The sequence below is a fragment of the Cynara cardunculus genome, unplaced genomic scaffold (genome assembly GCF_001531365.2).
Source record: "Cynara cardunculus var. scolymus isolate 2C unplaced genomic scaffold, CcrdV1 Un_Scaffold_1997, whole genome shotgun sequence".
NCBI lineage: Eukaryota > Viridiplantae > Streptophyta > Magnoliopsida > Asterales > Asteraceae > Cynara > Cynara cardunculus.
Window position 1 is genome coordinate 55,491 of NW_020200940.1, and position 13,933 is coordinate 69,423.

Genomic DNA, 13,933 nt, shown 5'->3' on the forward strand with positions numbered 1-13,933 from the left:
AATTTGAAAATACTGTGTTTGTATTCATCCCCCCCTTCTACAAACTGTTTCTATTCTTGTAGACCCTTACGGGACCAACAGGCATCAATTGAACTTTTAAGAACTTGAGTGTTTGATGTGATTAACTTACTAACTTTAGAAAAGCTAGAAGCAACCACATCCTGAAAGGCCAAAAACTCTGAGGCTCAGGAGCCCAACCAAATCTGCATCTTCCGCATCAGGGTTTTGGGATGACATCAATTTAGCATACAATAAGGATATAAGTTCATCCACCGATTGCTCTTGTACCGTCGGAGGCTCAGGTACAGGCGGTGGTGATGGTGCAGATGGTTGATCTTCTTCTACTTGCTCCTTCCCCTTCAACAATCTTTTGAGACTAGCAATCTGAGCATCCATGTTGTCTTGAACAGCCTTTAGGGCACCGTCCAAATATTCCCTTGACACGAAGTCTGGTAAGCTCACTCCTGGATCACTTAGATTACTAGTTGAGACAACAGTTGAGTAAACTGTTGTGCCTACGTTCAGTGTTGGCAAAGTGCTAGCACTGGTAGGACTTTCGACCGATCCTCGTTGGAGGTCAATTGACACCACTTTGGTCGTTCCGGCGAGTTCACTAAGAACCGCAATAGGAGCAACAGATGCTCGAGACTCTTGTGTACCTAAGTGTATCAGCTCTAGACTCGAGGTGCACAAAAACAAAGTCCTAAGCTAGGGCAGCGGCCTACTTGTTTTAATATCTACATTCTTCAAGTGAGAAGTAGATAGACTATGTGCTATATCCCCATGATGAAATGAAACAACAGGTTGTTGAGAACCAGTTGAGTGGTTGGGTTGGGTGTGCAAGTGCATAGCTGGGCTAGCTATGTCTTCTTCAATACCAACATTCAACGGATGAATGTCGATAGCAGATGTGGGTGCCTGACTATGTGTATTCGCTGTGATAGGATCTTGATCTTGATTTTGTGATCCACTCACACACTCACCATCTTTTTCTGCTTCCCTTGCACTCAACCTCTCAGCATTTTCAACTTCAGCTCCCTCATCACCTCCTTCTACTGGAATATCTGACATATCTTCCAGCATGCGATCATAATCATCAAGTCTTCCTCCAAAATCATCAACATCGAATGATAGAGAATGCAGACTTGGACAAGTCTGTGGAGGTTCAAACTCTGGAAAAATATCGTCAATGTTGTCAACCACTGCTCCAAGTTGAATATTCTGAGAAGGAATCGATTGAGCAGGGTTGTCAGCATCATCATCATCATTATCATTACCCTGAGTCTTCTGGTTATCGGATATTGTATCTTCCGAACTTGAAGAAGTCGAGGAAGTACTATCTGTTGAAGTACTATGCTGATCAGAGGCTCCCCGCTCCTCATCACCCCTCTTAATTACATTTTCCCTCAACGCACAGCCCTGTTTAGGTAACCCGTGTGCCTGAACACTCTCACCTACAACTATACCCTCTCTCTTAGCTGGGGCATGAGGTGATCCCGGGGTAAGTTCAACCGGTTCTGGCTAAACTATAGGATCTATCACTCATCTATAATCTACAACACACTGAGCCCTATGATCAGCGAAGGAAAATAGCTCGGGTGGGATTTCCATGATCGAGTCCAAATCTTCAACCTCGGTATATTGCCGAATGCAAGTCATGACGAACGACGGCCCCATTTCATTGTTTGCTCTGGCCGGAATGTCTTCGTTTAAGTTCATCATGGCTCTAATAAAGAGTTGCAGAAACCATTGAAACGGCACGAACTTTCTGGATTTAGACGGAAATCTTTTAGCGTTGACAAGCTCGACCAATTCATTCCATATTATAAGCGCATAATCGTATTTGCGCATAAACAAGATTTCATGGAAGATTTTCTAGAACGAATTACTGCACGTATCGATTCCGACAGTCTTTGACGTCAGGCATCTGTTGAGGATTGAGAATAGTAGATGCCAGATAGAAGGTATGAATCGCCGTTTGAATTGTGACGAATTAGTCAACTCATGCGAGTATCCTAACACTTTGATGTCACGACAGAGTTCATCATCTGTTACAAGCGTTTCAAAGCCTGTAAAGCCCGGTCCGGGAAGGCGTAGTATTCTTCGTAGTCTTTTTAATGTCAACCGACTGACATACTCGTCTACGCTTCCTTGAAAGTAGAAAGTTTCTCCGTCTTTAGCTAGTATAAGAGTATTTCAGAACTGCTGAAGGTATATCATGGGTACAGGTGTATGGGCAGAAAGGGAATACGAGATAGGATGTCCGCGCAGGATTTTTGGGATTATTTGATATTCAGCAGGCATATCAAAGCTAAAGGAATGGTTGTTAGGTTTGATTTCGAGATACTGGCTTTGTGGAAGTAAAGATTCTTTGGGTAAACATTGGTTTAAAGGTTGGACAGGGTTATTGAGATTATCAGACCTGACAAAAGGAATATGGGATTCCTCGTCAGACTGATGTTGTAGATCCGCCATTTACCTGTAAAAATGTCTAGAAAGTTAGATCCCGAATTAATGAAGCAATGCTAATTTCTCTAAATCAAAGAAAAAATTGAAAAGAAATTTAAAAAACTAAACTAAAAAAAAAATTCAAAACTAAAAAAATTTAACTATAAAAAAATCTTAATAAAAATTAACTAAAAAAATATCTAACAAAAAAATATTAAGAAAAAAAATCCTAGAAATTTTGTTTATCTAAAAAAATATTAATAAAACTAAAACTAAAAAAAATTATAAAAGAAAAAAATTAAAAAAAAATAATAATCAACCGGATTACAAATCCGGTCAACAAGAGAAAACAAAAAAAATATTAACTCAAAACCTAAACCGGACAAGTATCAACCAGATTAAGGTTGATCGGAGTAAACTCCGGTCACCTTCTCCGGTGAAAAAATTCGGTCAAAACACGAAAAACTGTAAATCGAACAAAACTAACAAAAATCTAAACCAAAAGAAATCCTAAAACACTAAATCGGTCAAAACTAAAAAACCACTTATTAACACTAAACCATTTTGATTAGAATCGATTATTTAGGATTTGATTATTTTAAGATTCAATCGATTTTATCAGTCGAAAAGTTAGATTCAGATTCAAATGTATTAGGTTCAATATAGTCATAGTCCAATCATAGTCCAAGTTCAATAAATATAGAATAGAAACCTTTTAAGAATGAGAAGAAACATAATCGATCGAGTAAAGTAAGAGGAACTTGAGCGATTTAACAACAATGACACCCGGAGACGATGATGAACAGTTATGAACGATGAATGGTAAACGTAAAAAGTGAAAAGTAAAAATGAATCGAGTATTTATAGTCAAAGTCAAAAACCGTTCAAATTCTAAACCGCTCAAGGCTTATCCGGATTAGGATAAATCGGACAAGAGGTGTCCGATTTAGATAATGTGAAATTAAACAAGTGATAATTCGGACAATAAATCGCTCAAGGCACAGGCGATTTAGAAGAACACCGGTCAAGGGTTATCCGATTTAAGAATAAGCCGCTCAAGAGTCGATCGATTTAGGAATAAACCGCACAAGGATTAATCGATTTAAGAATAACTCGCTCAAAGGATGATCGATTTAACAATAAATCGCTCAATGAAGGAATTAAATCGTTCAACGAAGGAGTTAAATCGCTCAACGAACAAGCGATTTAAACACTTGAAATGAACAAATGAAATAAGCGATTTAGAAATCCGCTCAATACGACAAAGCGGTTTAGTAATCCGCTCAACTCCTTGCAAAACATATCTAACCTTATCCGGATAAGAGTTTATCATATAGCATTTTGTCCGGATTAGTCTAAATCGGACACTACTTTGTCCGGATTTGCCATAAATCGGACAAGTGTTGTCCGGATTAGCCTAAATCGGCCAAACACTTACATTTTTAAACTCTAAATCTTTAAAAAAATTAGATAATGTTTAAAAACCTGTAAAAAAAATTTAAATATGTTAGTTCATACAGATAAAATCACTCCCCCTCAAAATATGATCAGATAAAAATACATATAAAGATCCACACTCCCCCTCAAATATAGATTTCCACGATTAGAGAATTTAAAAAAAAAATGAAACACTGACTTGTATTAAAAAATACCGATATTTTGACCAAATGAATTTGAATTAAATACAATTTAATAAATTGAACTGTTTTTAATAAAAAATCAAATTTTCAAATTAAGCATACCTAACTTAGATACGAGAAAGCTAAAACGTTTTTCATCTAAAGCTTTCGTAAATAAGTCAGCTAATTGAAATTATGTATTTACAAAATATAGTTCAATGGTTCATTTTTCTACATGATCTTTAATAAAATGATACCGGATATCTATATGTTTGGTCTTTGTGTGTTGAACAGGATTACTAAAAATAGCAATTGCACTTTTATAATCACAATGAATGAGAATTTTGTTAAAATAAAACCCGTAGTCTCTGAGCTGTGTCTACATCCATAAAACTTGAGAACAGTAGCTCACAGCAGCTATATATTCTGCTTCTGCAATAGATATGGACACGCAGTTCTGTTTTTTTTTATGCCTAGCTGACTAATTTGTCTCCCAGAAATTGTAGATGTCCCGAAGTGCTTTTCCTGTCCAACATACAGCCTGCATAGTCTGCATATGAGTAAGCTGTCAGTTCAAAACTAGTACCCTTGGGATACCAGAGTCCAAGATTAGCAGTCCCTTTTAGATAACGGAAAATGCGCTTAACGACACTTAAATGGGACTCCTTTGGATTTGTCTGATATCTGGCACAAAGATGTGTTGAAAACATAATATGAGGTCTACAAGACGTCAAATACATTAAAGAACCAATCATGCCTCTGTATGTTTTCTGATCTATAGATTTTCCAGACGGATCAGCATGTATTTTCGTTCCATGAGCCATAGGTGTTTTTATAGATAAACAGTTTTTAAATTAAATTTCTTCAGGATATCAAAAATATATATTTTTTGATAGATAAAAATACCCGAAGATAATTGTTTTACTTGAAGACCCATAAAGAAGTTCATCTCACCCATCATGTTCATTGTAAAATGCGAAACCATTAAGGCAGAAAAGTTTTTATAGTATTTTGGGTTCGTAGGTCCAAATATTATGTCGTCAACATAAATTTTTATCAATATAATATCCGACTTTTTCTTTTAATGAAAAGGGTTGTGTCAATATTATTTTTCGAGAAGCCTGACTTTACCAGAAACTCTGATAAGATGTCATACCATGCCCTCGGGGCTTGTTTAAGGCCATAAAGTGCTCTGTCGAGGATGTAAACATGATCCAGCTTTGACTGATCCACAAAGCCCTCCAGTTGAGCAACATAGGCTTCTTCCTTGAGAAGACCATACATAAATGCTGTCTTGACGTCCATCTGGTATACTGTGAAGTTCTTGTGTGCCGCGTACGCCAGAAACATCCGTAGTGCTTCGATCCTTGCTACCGGGGCAAAGGTTTTGTCGTAGTCAACGCCTTCTTGTTGATTGTATCCTTTAGCGACGAGTCGGGCCTTATTTCTGACAACAACTCCGTCTTCATCCTTTCTGTTCTTGAATACCCATTTTGTACTGATAATCGTGTTGTTGTTGGGACGAGGTACCAATCTCCAGACCTTCAGTGCTTCAAACTGGTTCAGCTCCTCTTGCATCACGAGTATCCAATCCGGATCAGCTAAGGCTTCAAATACCTTAGTTGGTTTAATATTACTCAAAAACATGAAGTATAAACACTCATTTGCTGTAGCAGACCGTGTACGAATAGGTGCTGATGGATCACCAATAACTTGATGTATTGGGTGATTTTTGGTTCACTTCTTGCTATGAGGTAGGGGAACATAGGAACTTTGATCTGAGTTTTGATCAGTGTAAGTATTTGGGGAGTTTATCGGAACAGGTTCAGATGAAGGTTCAATATTTGGAACTGGAGTAGGTTGAATATTTGGCTGAGGTAGGGTATTTTCATCTTGTACGACCGATACCTCTTGCACTTCAGAATTTTCTCCCTCTTCACGCTGAACTGGACAGTCGGGAGTTTCCATCTCTATTTCTTCATCAACTACTTCCGTTTCTTCTTCAGTTTCAGTTACTGGAACATCAGGAGATGGACCAAATAACTATTGTTCGGTCTGTATATTCTTGGACAAATCATTAGACTGATTAGATTTATTTTTGAAATATTCTTCATAAAAGTTCTCAAACAATGAATCTAAATCAGTATTATCAGAATTTGAAGACTCAGGTTTATCAGCTTTCCGCGTATTATTAATTATCAGCCCGGGTCCTGAACTGAATTGTTCAAAAGCCACATCAATGACTTCATCAAAAGACATGTTCATGCTCTCATTGATTATTTTAGTCCTCTTGTTGTAGACCCTATATGCAGCAGATGTCTTGGAGTAGCCTACGAATACAGCTTCATCAGCCTTTGCAACGAACTTCCCACTGTCCTCTTTATCATTTAGAATAAAACACCTACAACCAAAAACTCGAAAGAATTTGATATTAGATATTCTTTTGTTGATTATTTCATACGGAGTTTTATCAAACCTTTTGTGAACGAGGGATCTGTTCTGGGTAAAACAAGCACTCGCCACTTCTTCAGCCCATAGAAATAATGGAAGCTTTGAGCAGGTAAGTAATGTACGCGCCACTTCCACCAATGTTCTGTTCTTACGCTCAAYGACACCATTCTGTTGTGGTGTCCGGGTTGCCGAGAACGTATGTGTGATACTGATGGATTCAAAGAATGAGCCGAGTGTATTGTTCTTGAATTTAGTTCCGTTGTCAGTTCTGATTTTCTGAACTGGTAGTTGCAGATTATTTTCAACTGTCTTCAAGAAAGAGATTGTTGTCTCGGCCACTTCATCCTTTGACCTCAGAAAATGAACTCAGGTATATCTCGAGTAGTCTATGACCAACACATACTTCTTTCCGTTAATGCTTTGGACTCACATAGGACCACAGAGATCTATATGGAGTAAATGTAGAGGACGTTCGTTGTTGAACCCTGTCTTCAGCTTATGTGAAGCTTTCTTCAGTTTGCTCATCTCACATGTACTGCATACATGATCTTTATGAAACTTTAGGTCTGGGATGCCTTTAACCAAGTTGTCACAAACCAACTTGTTCAAATATTTGAAGTTTAAATGAGAAAGACGCTGATGCCATAGCAGATTCTGCTTCAAGGATGCCTTGGATATGAAGCAGACGTCAGTATCTACTTGTGTGTTGGATAGGTCAATTGTGTAGAGGTTTGATCTTCTGATTCCAGCTAGAAGCTCCTTACCATCAGTAGTACGGATGATGCACTGGTTAGCTTTAAAACAAACTTCTAAATTTTTATCACAAAATTGACCTATGCTAAAGAGATTATGTCCAAGTCCTTCGACATACGACACTTTCTTTATCACTAAATTCCCAGAAATTACGTCACCGTATCCAATGATAGGAGCGTATTGATTGTTTCCAAATCTTACCGTACCTCCAAAACATTCAACATAGTTAGATAATAAATCTTTTCTACCAGTCATGTGCTTAGAACATCCGGAATCTAAGAACCACACATGCCGATTAACATAGAAAAGTGAATCAATTGGGTTTTGGTAGCCATTTTAGTTTGGGTCCTTTAAGCTCAGATCTTATTGATGGTATACTGTATGTACCAAACCAACATTCTTTAAAATGAAATTTCTTAGATAAAGCAGTTAAAGCAGAATGCATGAAATGATAAGGCTTAAAAGAAGTAAAAGACTTAAGTAACTCATTCAATCCACAGGGAGAACAATTATTATTACCATTTCTAATATCAAACAATTCATCTACTGAATATCTTTTTACAGAATTATTCAATGTCGAATCATTTAATACAGACTTATTAAAATTATTCTTCTTTTGTCGAGTTGAAGAATTTTCTTCTTCTTTTACCCTCCAAACCTTCTTAAACTTCAACGGGTTATCTGAAACAGGAAAAATAAAATTATCAGCTTTAAATGAATGATGAACTTTATGTTTAATTTTCTTATTAGTAAGCTTCTTCTATTTTCTCAAATTCTTTTTAGTTTTAATCTTTTTATAATACCAATTCTCGGAAACAGGTTTTTCATTAAAATTTCTTTTCTAAATCTGAAGCTAAGTCAGAGTCCTCAGTCATTTCATTTTTAACAAGGAAATCTTCATGACTGGGTAGTTTCTTAGAGAAGTCGAACTGATCAATCTCATTGTCTAGACAAACTTCTGAATCCAACATATCTGAAAAAAATTAATTTCTTCATTTAAAATATTTATTTCTTCTGAATCAGAAGCTTCACTTGAAGATTCATTACACGAGAAATACTCAGAATCAACATGTTCCGTTTTTACTTTAGAATTTTGTAAATCTTCAATTTTATTTAAAAATTCTTGTTTTTGTTGATTAAATCGAAGCCGTTCTTCATTTAAAATCTTTTCCAACTGAACTACTTATTTTCTAAAATTAAAGTTGGAGTATAAAACTTTGGTTTAGCGGGTTTAGATTCAAGCTCTGCTTTAGAATAGCTGTGAAAATAATCGGTTGAATGTACAGAGTCTTGATTTTTGTAGCTATCATTTAAGTTTTTATAATCAAATGGAACCTGCATTTTGTTTTTTCTTTGACGGTTAAAATCTTCTTGTTGTTCTACCTCATCAGAATATTTTGTAAATTTAATTGAAAACTCGGGTCCGTAATCAAGATATTCAAATTCATATAGAGTCGGGTATAATATAAAGCTTTTCCTAAAAAATATGGATTTTCGTACCCCAACCCTTCCCGAGGGTTAAAGAATCTTGTTTCAGAGGGTTTGTTCAGAAAAATTGTTTGATCAGTTTGCCCTCTCTTATTTAACATTTCTTCCTTAGACTTCAGTTTTTCATTTAATTGAATTATTTGTAAATCAAGCTTACTTATTTTAACAATCAGTTCTTCATTAACTAATTCTAACAATTTATATCCTTCCTTGGAATCAGATAACTCGACTTTTAAGATGTTGGATTTTTCTTTAAATGTTTTAGATTCAGATAACAAAGATTTTGCCCAATCCAAATTTCCAGCATTTTCATCAAATAATTTGATGTATTTCTCTTTTTGTGTTTGTAATTCTTTTTAAAAATTATTTGAACGCAATTTTTCTGTTTTTAATTGTTGCTGGAAAGATTGGGTTTAAGCATCATCCTTTGCATCTGATTTTTGCAAGAATTTTCCAATACCTCTTCTTCTATCTCAACACTCTGTTCTTCTCCTTCATCTGAAGAATAGCTTTCAGATCTAGCCATCAAGCATATGTGAGCAACAACTTCAGATTCTTCCTCCTCATCAGTTAAGTTTAACCAATGATCGTCTTCTGCCAACAGTGCTTTACCTGCATCTCTTTGTTTCGAGAGAATAAATTTGTTTTTGTAATAGTCGGTATTTCTCGTTACCGACTTTCTGCAATTTACAACGAAATGGCCTAGCTTGCCACAGTTGTAACACTTTGTATGCTCATCAACTACGCCTTTGACAAATTTCTTCTTCTCTTCCGGCTTCTTCTTGTATTTCTTCTCAAATATTTTCTCTTCATATTTCTTCTTCTCACCGAATTTATTTTTAAATTCGTATTTTGAGCCGGAAGAAAATCTCCGATTGTTTGAGTGCGGTCGTTTCTGAAGCTTCTTTTGGAATGTCTTTGTTAGCATTGCCATGGCATGTTTGATTTCAGTCATTTCAGAGACATAATCAGTGTTGTCACTTCCTTCGTGTTTGATTTCAGTCATTTCAGAGACATAATCAGTGTTGTCACTTCCTTCGCTTGCCAATTCACTTGATTGGCTGATTTCTTTCACTTGCTTCCCATATCTGCTTTTCCCTTTCTTTTCAGATACAAAGGCTAAAGGATCAGCAACCTCCTTTTCCTTCTTCTTCTTAGAATCTCGGACCTCCAAAACTTCTTCCTCGTTTTGCTTCAGAGTTTCATAAACCTCATGTATGTCGATATTAGATAAAGATTTGTTAAATCTGATATGGTTAGCATAAGGTTTCCACTCTGGTTGTAAGTTGCTAAGGAATTTATCATTTATCTCCATGACAGTTTTAGAGATTCCGTTCTTGGTCAGCTCATTAAGCAGTCTGGTAAGCCTATCAAAACATCGTCAAGGCTCTCTACGTCTTTAGCCTTGAACTCTTCATAAGCAGATATACAATTAGTGATTTTTAACTGAATTCCGACTTTGGAACCCATCATCATCTTTTCAATTTGAACCCACATGCTGTGACCAGATGATTTATGGCTATCAATGCTCGTGTAAATATCGTTGGTCAGTGCTTGCATCATGTAGGACTTGCATAACACATCAGCATGTGCTCTCTCCTTCTCTTCCGCATTGTATTTGAACTTCTCTTTTATGACTCTTTGTGCAGGTCTGCCTTGTTCAGGAACAGCATGTGTCTTTCTATAAAATACAGCAGGACCTTCCATCAAAKATTGCATGATTAGATCACCTTCTTTCATTCTCTCAATGAAGTTGAGGAATCTATCCCTCCATTGGTTATAGTCCCCTCTAAACAGTACGGGTGGCTTGGTGTCAGTACCAATAGCCATTGTCTCTTTTGAACTCATTTTCTTAGATAAGTATGATATAGGATCAACTACAGTTCAAAATTTGAATTAAAGGATTAGAATTCAAAAGAAATATATCAATTAAATCGCACACAAGGATTTGCACACATTCAAGACTTAGAAAAAAATCATCACACAAACTTATCCGGATTAGAAATCCGGTCATGTTTATCTGGATTAGAAGTCCGGACAAAAGAGATAGTCTTGAATTTCTAACCAAAACAAGTTATCCGGATTAGATATCCGGACAACAAAGAAAGTTAAATCGTACAAGTAACAACAAATCCGGATGAGAAATCCGGTGAATTCCAACACTTAGTCAAATTTCACACAAATAAGAAATCTCAATTCGGACGATTCAAACACTTAGTCAAATTCGCGAAAATGAATACGGATGAAAACGTCAACAAGTCAAGTCAACTAAGTCAAACAAGTCAAATACGATCAAGTCCACTCAAATTTAAATCGCTCAAATTAGCCAAACAATTCAAATCGCTCAATACATGAACTAAATCGTTCACACTATGAACTAAATCACTCACAACTAAATCGCTCACAATGGAAAGTCAAAGTCCGTTCAATAATCCTTTCACAAAGTCAAATTCAAAATACGATCAACAATTCAAATTGCACACAACAGCTAAATCGCACAATACACAAACTAAACCGCACAACAATATCGCCCAGGTAACAACCGGATTATGAATAAATCGCACAGTACATAGACTAAATCGCTCACTAAATCGCTTAAGAAGCAACCGGATTATCAACAAATCGTACGACACATCAACGATTTATCAAACGAATTAAGCTAAATCGGTAACTGAATCGTACAAGTAACAAGCGATTTACCTCTTAATCGAACAAGACTTACCTAGTTTATCCTAAATCGCACAAAATCAATTCACAAAAATCACAAGACTTAAATCGTACAAGCTTTAAGCGATTTATGCTTAAACCGATCAAGAGTTATACGGATTAGGATTCAAGCAAAAACACAATTTTAACAAATTTTCACCAAAAAATGTATCAAAACCTGCAAAAATATGAGTTTTTGAAGAACACAAACATATTTCGTAAACTCAAAAATTGATCAAAAATGGTTCAAAACTTGTTTAAAATCAAAATTGATGTGAAACAAAGTTGTTCAGAATGTAATTGCAAATTCAGTAGTACGAATTATATCAAATAACGATCAAAATTTATGCGATTCAAGCCAAAAAATGTAATCTGGACCGAAGAACTCCAAGAACAGTCGAAGAACACTATGAACAGTTCGTTAAATCCCCTAAAATTGGCGCAAAATCCTCGAAAAAATTGTTTAATTCTCTAAACAAATTGATGCAGATACCTTTGATACCAATTGTATGTAACACCCCCAATCCATATATTGCATATAACACATATATTATACATAGAATACATGTCTTCTCCCACATAGGTCCATAATACAAAAGTCTTTAAGGTGAATTACACCACTCAAAAATTTCAAAAGTACATGCTTCTTTTATTCAAGCATCTATGCTTCCAAAACAGCTAAGCACATAGGGAAGTAATTCACATAATGCTCTTTCCCTTATTATCTTTACCTGCACACATATTTTTGAAAACACGAAATGAGGGTTAGACATGAATGTCTAGTGAGGTTCCATTTTATGTAATGCAGGGTGAAGGTCACCAAAACATTTATTTGAAATAATTCATCTTATGTAGCAAAACTAAAAATCATACTGTTTTGGTCAATCGAGCCTCTAGTTCCAAACCACACTCGGAATATATTTCAATAACCAGGACCAGAGCCCCTCTGGTCTCTCTTCCAGAGCTTCTGGTTCCTCGACCAGAGCCTCTGGTTGTACTAACCAGAGCTTATGGTTCAAAAGACATGATCAACCAGAGCCTTCATGTTCAACGTGTAAGCCAACCAGAGCCTCTCTGGTCTGTTTTTCATAAAAATATTCTAAATATAAAATCTTTTACTTAAAAACTTCTAAAAATTTGATTTTGACATAGAAACTCTTATCAATAGATACAGAGCCTCTGGTCCAATTACTACATTTAGTAAAAACTTGCTCATTCTCCAAATCAATAACCAGAATCCTCTGGTCCAATAATGAGGACCAACCAGAGCCCCTCTGGTTCCTTACAAGGAACAACCCGAGCCCCTCTAATTCCTCATAAAAATGACCATTCTGTTCCAAAACACTTTTAACCAATATCAATAGCCATAGGCCAAGTTTTCCCCTTCTCAATAACATCAATACTATTATTTCTAATAAAAACAATATCTTTGAGTTCTCAAATCACAAAGAAGCAAGGACTCAAATCTATTGTAGTCTTAAAAGACATAATAGTAAGAGCTATAATATTCACACACAATTGTCACCCCTTATATCCAAAGGTACCTTTCTTCTTGATATGCCACCCTTATTCCAAAATACACCTCTCCTTGATATGCCACCCTTATTCCAAAGGATACCTTTCCTTAATATGCCACCCTTATTCCAAAAGACACCTCTCCTTAATTTGCCACCCTTATTTCTTCTTCAAAATCTATGAACTAGTTCAGATGAAGAACCGCAGTCACAACCATCTTATCGAATCCTCATTCATAGTTTTATCTATAAAATCTATAGATTAATTCCAAATGAAGACAAATCAAAATCACAATCGTCTCAAAAGAATATTCTCTATAGTTTTCAACCAACAGTTTTATCATTAAAACCTTTCAAACTCAAGAACAATCTATTCTTTCAATGATTTCCAAAAACATCATGTCCCTTTTAAGTCCTCGAAACAGAATATCATTGCCAAAAATGTTTTAAAGAAGCAATCCCTTCTTTATCTTTCCCAAAACAGTTTTTAATACTCAAATATATAACAATAACACCTTTAAACTATCAAAATAGTTTTACCATATTTTCTTCAAAACCAACATAAAGACCCAGCAGTTTATATAACAATATATATAAAGGTTTTAGTCATCAAAAACTCACCTTAATAATCACAGGTTCTGCAGATTATAAACACACAATAGATCTTTAATTAGCACATAATCTTCAAATCACTTTTGTGTATTAATCCTTCTCAAGAATTCTTTCACTGCCAAACACTTTCTTTTTCTCAAAAAGGTTCTCCAAAAATCAAGATAAGGTATGATCTTATTTTTTTCCTTCTTTATATATTTTTTCTAACAAAGGTGATGATTGTTTTATTAAAATAAAACTCTTTGGTGGTGAAAGCTTTAACCAATAGAGGTAATTTAGACGCTGGGTTTTTCATTATAAAATTCATGATTTCTTAACCATGAAGGTATAAGTTTTTAAATA

The 13,933-nt window shown here is 35.5% G+C and overlaps 1 pseudogene; it reads right to left on the minus strand.

Moving 5' to 3' along the window:
* Positions 1-13,933, minus strand: part of LOC112502821 — a 30,960-nt pseudogene that overhangs the window by 15,567 nt on the left and 1,460 nt on the right.